Genomic DNA, 7,795 nt, shown 5'->3' on the forward strand with positions numbered 1-7,795 from the left:
TTTGAATGGTTCATTTAAAGTTGTCTCTATCCTAGTTTTTTTTTTTTTCAATTCTTGTTTCTTCTTTCTGTTCCATGTGAATATTTATTTTTTCCTTTAGTTCCAAATCTCTGACTTGAATCCTAGCTTCCTTCCCATCACTGTTGGCTCCCTGTATATTTTTTCATTATTTCACTTTGTATAACCTTCACTTCTTCCTTGATTTTGTGGCCATACTCAATCATTTCTCTGAGCATCTTAATCACCAGTGTTTTGAACTCTGCATCTGATAGGTTGGCTATCTCCATTTCATTTAGGTTTTTTTTCTGGGGTTTTAGCTATGTTCTTTCGTTTGGATCATATTTCTTTGCCTCCTCAATTTGGCAGCCTCCTTGTGTTTGTTTATGAGTACTGGGTGGAGCTGCTTTGACTCCGTGTCTTGGTAGTGTGGCCTAATATAGTAGGTGTCCCATAGGGTCCAGTGGCACAGCCTCTCTTATCACCCAAGCTGAGTACTCAAGGTGAGCCCTTCCTGTGGGCTGAGTACACACTCCTCTTATAGTTGAGTCTTGGTTGCTGTTTCCAGGTCAATGGGAGGGATTTACCCAGGCCAGTCAGCTGCAAGGACAGGCTGTGACCACTGACCACCAACCTCCACCCTCCGTGAAGAATCAGCTGTGCAGGGGCAGGGTGTGGTGCTCTGACATGTTCTGTAGCATCCCACTGGGGGCACTGACCCTGGGGTTTCCTGGGTGGTGCAAGCCACTTGTGTTTTGCCCAGGGCACTCTGCCTGAGCTATAAAGCAATTTGAGATGGCTGCTACTTGTGCTGGGCTTGGAGATTCCCAAGCAAAGCAAAGCTGTGAATCTAAGCTGGCTGTTGTTGGTGTCAAGCCTTGAGCTCACTGAGGCCAGCTATTGCTTGTTTGATAGAATTCAAGAAGTTGTGAAGCATGAGCCAAGAACAGCCATTTATATGGAAAAGCAGGTTGGGTGGGCCCATAATTTGAGTGTGTGTTTCTGGGGACTTGAAGGTGGGTCAAACAGTTAGCCAGGTTGCTAGAGTATCAGATATGGCACCAGTGCCAGCTCTGTAATGGGAGGGTTTAGAAAAGAGACAATGGCCTGTGCTCACCTTGGTGCCAAACACTTTAGTTTCTCTTTGTATGCCACTGGTGCCTTCAAGCTGCCACCCTGGTGCTGGAGAGTAGAGGGAGTGTGTCTGAGTAGGTGAGTCTGTGTATGGGTTCTTTTTAAGAGGAACTGCATGGGGCTCCAGAAGTTTCTTCCACCAACTCAATCCCTGCTGGTTTTTGCAGCTAGAAATCATGGGAACTTATCTTCCTGGCACTGGAACCCTGGGCTGTGGGGCCTTGTGTGGGGCTGGGACTCCTGGCTCCTGAATTTTTATCCGCCTTTTTATCCACCACACACGGGTGAAAGATCAGCCTGTTCTGCCTCTGCGCCTCTGCTACAATCACAATGGATGTGGTTTCTTTAATTTTGTTCTTGTCAGACTTCCATTCAACTCAATTTCTGATGGTTCTGGATGATGGTTGTTCTATATTTTAGTTATAAGTTTTATGCTGTTGTGCAAAGAAGCGAGCCATGTCTGCCTACACCACCATCTTGACTGAATCCTTATTTTAATTTTTTATTGTTTTTTCCATTACCATTTAGTCCCCATATACCCCACCCTGCTCACAATTACCACACTGTTGTCCATGACCATGGGTTCTTTTTACTTTTTGCTCGATTTATATTAGATATGTATTTATCTATAAGCCCATCCATTCACTAAATACTGTTTATTGAACACTATCATGTATCAGTGTCTTGTTCTAAACACTTACAGACAATACAGGGTGACCAAAAGAACAAAAACCTTTGTCTCATGGAATTGACCTTCTAGTGGTAAAGACACACAATAAGGAAATAGTGGTATGTGTTATGTTGATGATTAAGCTAATGTCACTAGCAGGACTATGGCTTCTTTATATTGAATGGTAAGGGAAATTGTCTCTGAAGACACGACATTTAAATTGTTATCTGAAAAGCATAAAGAAACTAGCCATGAGAAAATCTGTGGGGCAGGCATTCCAGAAAGAGGGAATAGTTTAATGTGTGGGAGTTTGGAGTGTTTGTGTGGGAGTTTGGGGTGTTTGAGAGAACAGTGTACTTGGTACACAGTAAATGAGCTGAAAGAGGCAAAATTTACATGGGCTCAAAGAACATTTATGAGGCTACTACAGTAGTTCAAGACTACCCCCACCCCCACACCAAAAAATGTCTTTTGTTAAAGTGCAAGTAGAGAACATTGAGAGAAATGGATGGATTTGGGGTGTGTTTGAAAACAGGGCTTGCTAATAAAAGATTGGGTATGAAGGATGAAGAGAGAAAAGTCAAAGGTAAGTTCTACATTTGGAAAATAAGAAACGGAGTCAATTTTGGTGCAGGAGAAGCAGGTTTGGAAGGAAAAACCAAGGGTTTGGTTTTAGCTACATAAAGCCCAAGATGTCTGTCAAATATTCAGATGGAGATATCAAGTAGACAGTTGTATATGAGTTTCAGGACCAGTCAGGGTTAGCATCAATATTTAGAAGTCATCAGTATATTCATGGTATGTCAAGTTTTGAAATCACCTAGGAAAAGGCTTTAAGATAGAGAAGTAAGCCTTGATTGAGGTGTGGGCATTCCAATGTTTAGAAGTTAGACAGAGAATTAGAAACCAACAGAGGATGCCAAGAAGTGTAAGGTAAGATAGAGAAAAAAACAAATGCAATTGGTCATCTGGATTTAATGCTTTTAAGAAGTCAAGATTAGAACATAGAAATGGCCATTGGATTTGGCAACATGGAAGTTATTTAAGACCTTGGGAAAAGCACTCTCTATGAAGTAGTGAAGTCAAAGCCTGGTTAAAGTTATTAAGAAGTCGTTTTTGGAAAGAAGTATCATCAACTCTTTCAAAAAGTTTTACAGTAAAGGAAACAGGAGAAACAGGGCAGTAGTTGGCAAGATATATGGGGTCAAGAGAGGTTTTGGTTCCATGTGTGTATTTTTGAAGAAAAGAGGTTACAGCGTATTTATATATTAATAAGAATGATCTGGTACAGAGACTATAAGTATAGAAAAAGCCTTGAGAGGGAGAAGGGTTAAAATTTATAGCCTAAGTAATGAGGTTAGTTTTTGATAGAAGATGCATAGTCCTGCAATGGGAGCAGTGTGTAATATGCAGATAGTTTGATGGATTTGTGGTAGAAAAGGATGTTACTATGTGAGTAGTTTTATTTTACCAAGAGCAGATAAAAGTCAATATGGGGACAGAAAGGGAATATATATTAGAGGAGAAAGGTGTATTTGTAAAGGGAGCAAGTGAATATATTTGAACATAAATGCTTATATATGTATATATATGCACACACATAGTCAATGAATATTTGTATGTTATACATCATAGCGGAAAAAGAGGCCTATTGTATAAAATATTTTAAAGCAATTTTTACTAAATATTTTTGAGATACCTTGTCTGGAAGATCTGAAACAATTCTGTGCTTTCCAAGGACTCTGATAACAGTCTTCTTTTCCATATGTAGAGATGAAGTGAGGACTTCTCAATGTCATAGATCCTTCTCATGTTTTGTTATTCATTTTTCTCTATCATAAAGGGCAGAAATATTTTGTAGCTATTGTTATTTTAAAAAGCCTATTAAAATTAAAATTAGCTTAATCCTGAAAGATTTGTATTATTTACTCAAGCTGTCAGTTTCTTAAAACACTCTTTTTGAGGGTTTGAGCGCCCCTCTGAATTTTTTTAAAAAGACAATCAGGCTCTGTTTATGAAAACAATACATTTTTGTTTGTTTTCACACATGAAAAACATCAATGTCATCTGTCATTTAGGAAAAACAAATGGGCAATATGGTTGTTCTGTTAATGTGCCCTCCTTATCTGTGATCTTTTCATTGTGCATGAAACTTTATTTCCGGATAGGCTGTATGTAATTCAAAGTGTCTGAATTTATATGTGCACATTTATCCTTTGGATTTATTGTAAAATTAGACTGTGAACAATGGAATAAGATTGCTCTCCTTTTTTTTTCTTTTTTTTCTTTTTGCTAATTTAGCATAGCCAATAATATAATGATATACATGTACATAAATATGTATTTGATTAAATGTTTAATATTTAAATGGCCATTTCAAATATTAGATGGTAGATGTCGACAGTTGTAGTGCATTCAAAATAGTTATAAAACAAATGTTGCAGTACAAATCTTAAAAGGTTTATTAATTTAATACTAAATAGTACCTTTTACAAAATACCTAGATAACATCTAAGTTAAGACATTTAATCCCTCATAGAGCAATATTTGATGAATAAAACTGCAGCTGAAAACATTTTTTCCTTCCTATATGTATGAAATCTCTTTGTAACTTCTCTTAAAGTCATTTATCACTAATTATGAACTTAGCACTGTACCCATCTACTCTTGCAAAATGGGAGAAAAGATCTGTTTGTGAGAATAAAGAAGTGCAGCATTGCACTTTTTCTCTTCGGTATTACATCACTACATAGAGCTTCTACATATGCCTTCCACTCAGGTTCCTTACACAGCCTATGTTCTCTTTTCTGTTGTATCTCAATATGGTAGAGAGATAAACACAGTATAGGAGTGTTAACAATAAAACTGCAATCCTACCTATTATTTACTTTACTATAGTAAAGTAATCCATACTTACTTGAAGGTGGTATTGTTTTCATCTTATAAAAATTTACTGTAATATTATGATGTCCCATGTAAGTGTTCACGTGCTGGCATGCCTACAAGTTAATAGTGTTATAGAATGCTCAGCTCTCAATAAGGGATTGTGGTGTATTGCATTACATATATCATCTATTTGCTGAAAGAATATGGTGTTTAGCAAAACTACATGCTGAGCAACATAATAAGATTTTTGTACAAAGTACAAATTGCTAATTATTGTATTTTATTTTTCTATGATTTCCTAAGAGGCATTAATCGGGGTCTTACAGATGGAGTAAGCCTGTTTATTAAAATATCTATGAGCAAATAAAAGTTACAGTTCTGGTGGTTGAATTTGTGGCTTTTTTGTATTGTATTGATGCATATTTAATATAATTTATATTTTTAATGTCTTAACTCTAGATGCTCTTTAGATACATTAATAATTCTGGATATAAAATCATAAGTGTAATTTCTCATATCATTAAGGTCAAGACAAACTCACATAAATCAATATAAATAATTGGTACATATTTTTGTAGTGATTATATATAGGTCAAATGTTTTGTGAGATTCAAGTAAAGTGCAGAGGTACCACTGTATACAAACTGCAGGTGACCAAAAGATAGTGTCTTACTGCTCATACAGTTTTAGACCATCAACATTCATTCCAAAAATGTCCAATAAATTACCAATCAGGGATTTTCTACATTATTCTGAAAGTTTTTTTATAAGAAAATACATTAAAATTATCATGAATTAATCAGAATAGTGCTGTATTCATCCTTTCTCACTCTTACCTGTTTTATAATTCTTCTACTAGAGTTCCAAAAGCCAGTATGAAATTTAAACTGGTAATAAAGTACCTGAAACTTTCTTCCCTTATACAGGTATCTTAAGGAGCCTTCAGTAAATCACATACCATTTTTTTTTCACATACCATTTTTAAAGCTGCTTAATCTCACAATAAAATGAGAGCTAAACTAACTTCTTAAATCAAGTTGGAACAATTTTTTATGCTGAGCCTGGAGTATACTCTTGGGAGTAGTTTCAGCTGGCAAAGCACCAAAACAACAGCTTCAACATGTAAACTATTTTTTAAGGATAGTGTTTTCAAAACTGGCTATTTTATCTTTAATAAGTATAAGCTATCACATAAGTATACTTACTATTTACTTAGGTAATTTCTTTGGTAAAACAATTACATATATGCCTAAATTTACTGAAAAGTTAGATATCCAATCTCCCCATTACATTTCCAGTTTTCATCAAATGTTTTGTAATAACCAAAAATAGAACTCAACCTAGGCGCAGAATATCTCAACCTCAAACAGAAAAATTTAAGTCTGTACACTAAAGTTTTCTAAAACATAAGATTTCTACCTATCTCTAAAAAAAAAAAAATCAAATTATGGCCATAAACAAATTAGCTTCCATCTTTTAGCAAAGTGAATCACAATGCCCAGACATGCAGAGCCAGTAGTTAAAGAACCACCACATTTAAAAATCCTATCCATGTAATAAAAATTTCAGGACAAAGGAAGAGAGTAAATTAAATATTGAACACCTATCTACCAAACATATATACTTCTGTTATCTATTTTTTCCTCAAAACCTCCAGATGCAACAAAGTGTCTTTTTGAAAGTGAGGAAACTAAAACATGATGGAGGGTTAATTGGCCTAAGACCACAGGGCAAGAAAGAAAACACATATTTGTATACTCAATTACTATAAGGAGATTTGTCAGTCAGTTCTTTTGGATATGCAACTATATAAGGGTTTTGTTTTTGTTAGTTTTTGCCTTATCAACAGAGTAACCAGCCCAGAACCACGTTTTTTAAATGTAAAAAAAAGCACATTTGAAAATTTGGAAAAGTAACAAAAGAAAAAGCACCCCAAAATCATACACATACAATTCACCCATCCCCCATCATTACTTTCTATTTTTATTGTTGACACTGTTACAGATATCTTCATTTCCCCCCATTTGCCAGCTTCCACCCAGCTCCCACCCCCACTTCCCTCTGGCTATCACCACACTGTAATCTGTGTCTGTGGGTTATGGATGTATGTTCTTTGACTAATCCCTTCACCTTCCTTCATCCAGTGCTCCCTTCCGCTCTGATGGCTGTCAGTCTGTTCCATGGGTCCATGCCTGTTTCTATTTTGTTCATCAGATTCCACACATAAGTGAGGTCATATGGTATTTGTCTCTCTGACTGGCTTATTTCACGGAACATACTACTATGGCAAAGGTAAGATTTCCTCCTTTTTTTAAAACTGCAGCATATATTCCATTGTGTTAATGTACCACAGCTTTTCCATCCACTCATCTACTAATGGGCCGAGATCTGGAAACACCCCATCATTACTTTTGTAAAAGTCCTTCTAGTCTCTTTTTTCACCCTCCATTTAATAGGCCAAGTTAATCACTAGGCCAAAAAACAGGTTGGGTAGTAAACAAACATTGTGTAGTTGGAGGAGGAATAAATCCTATACCTATGGTAAGAAGATAAAGGAGAAATGAAAATATTTTGAAGAACATCTAAGTCATGAAAAACATTCATTGGGGGGTAAGGTTGGTGGGTATAGGAAGATTGAAAGGTTGACCAAAAAAACCCTAGATCTTTAAAATTATTGCACCTATAGTCTCCACATTGGAAAGCGCAGTAACAAAAAATGTGGAAAAACGTGTATGTAAAAATATTTTCAATTATGGGATTATTTGTTACTATAAAATCCCAGTTTCAATAAACTATTAATTTCTTTTTGACCATCTGCCGGGTTGATTCTGGGGGCTGTAATCCCCTCCCAGGTTACACCTCGTGGAAATCCCTGCAGGAGCTCACAGGGTTGGGAAGCCAGGACACAGGCATACCTGTACTTATGCTCAACGCCGCCTTGGAATTGATCTCCCCTCCCTGCTACCTACAGTAACAGCTTTACTTCGCCGGGACTCTATGGTCTGAGGCCTATCAGAGCCTAGAAAGAGGGTCGGTGTGACGGGCAGTGGGGCGACTCCGGCACACAGCTTGCCCCAGTGGGCACAATCGTGTCCTGCTGTCGTTGCC

This window comes from Furipterus horrens, unplaced genomic scaffold (genome assembly GCF_987537825.1).
Source record: "Furipterus horrens unplaced genomic scaffold, mFurHor1.1.pri manual_scaffold_1, whole genome shotgun sequence".
Taxonomy (NCBI): domain Eukaryota; kingdom Metazoa; phylum Chordata; class Mammalia; order Chiroptera; family Furipteridae; genus Furipterus; species Furipterus horrens.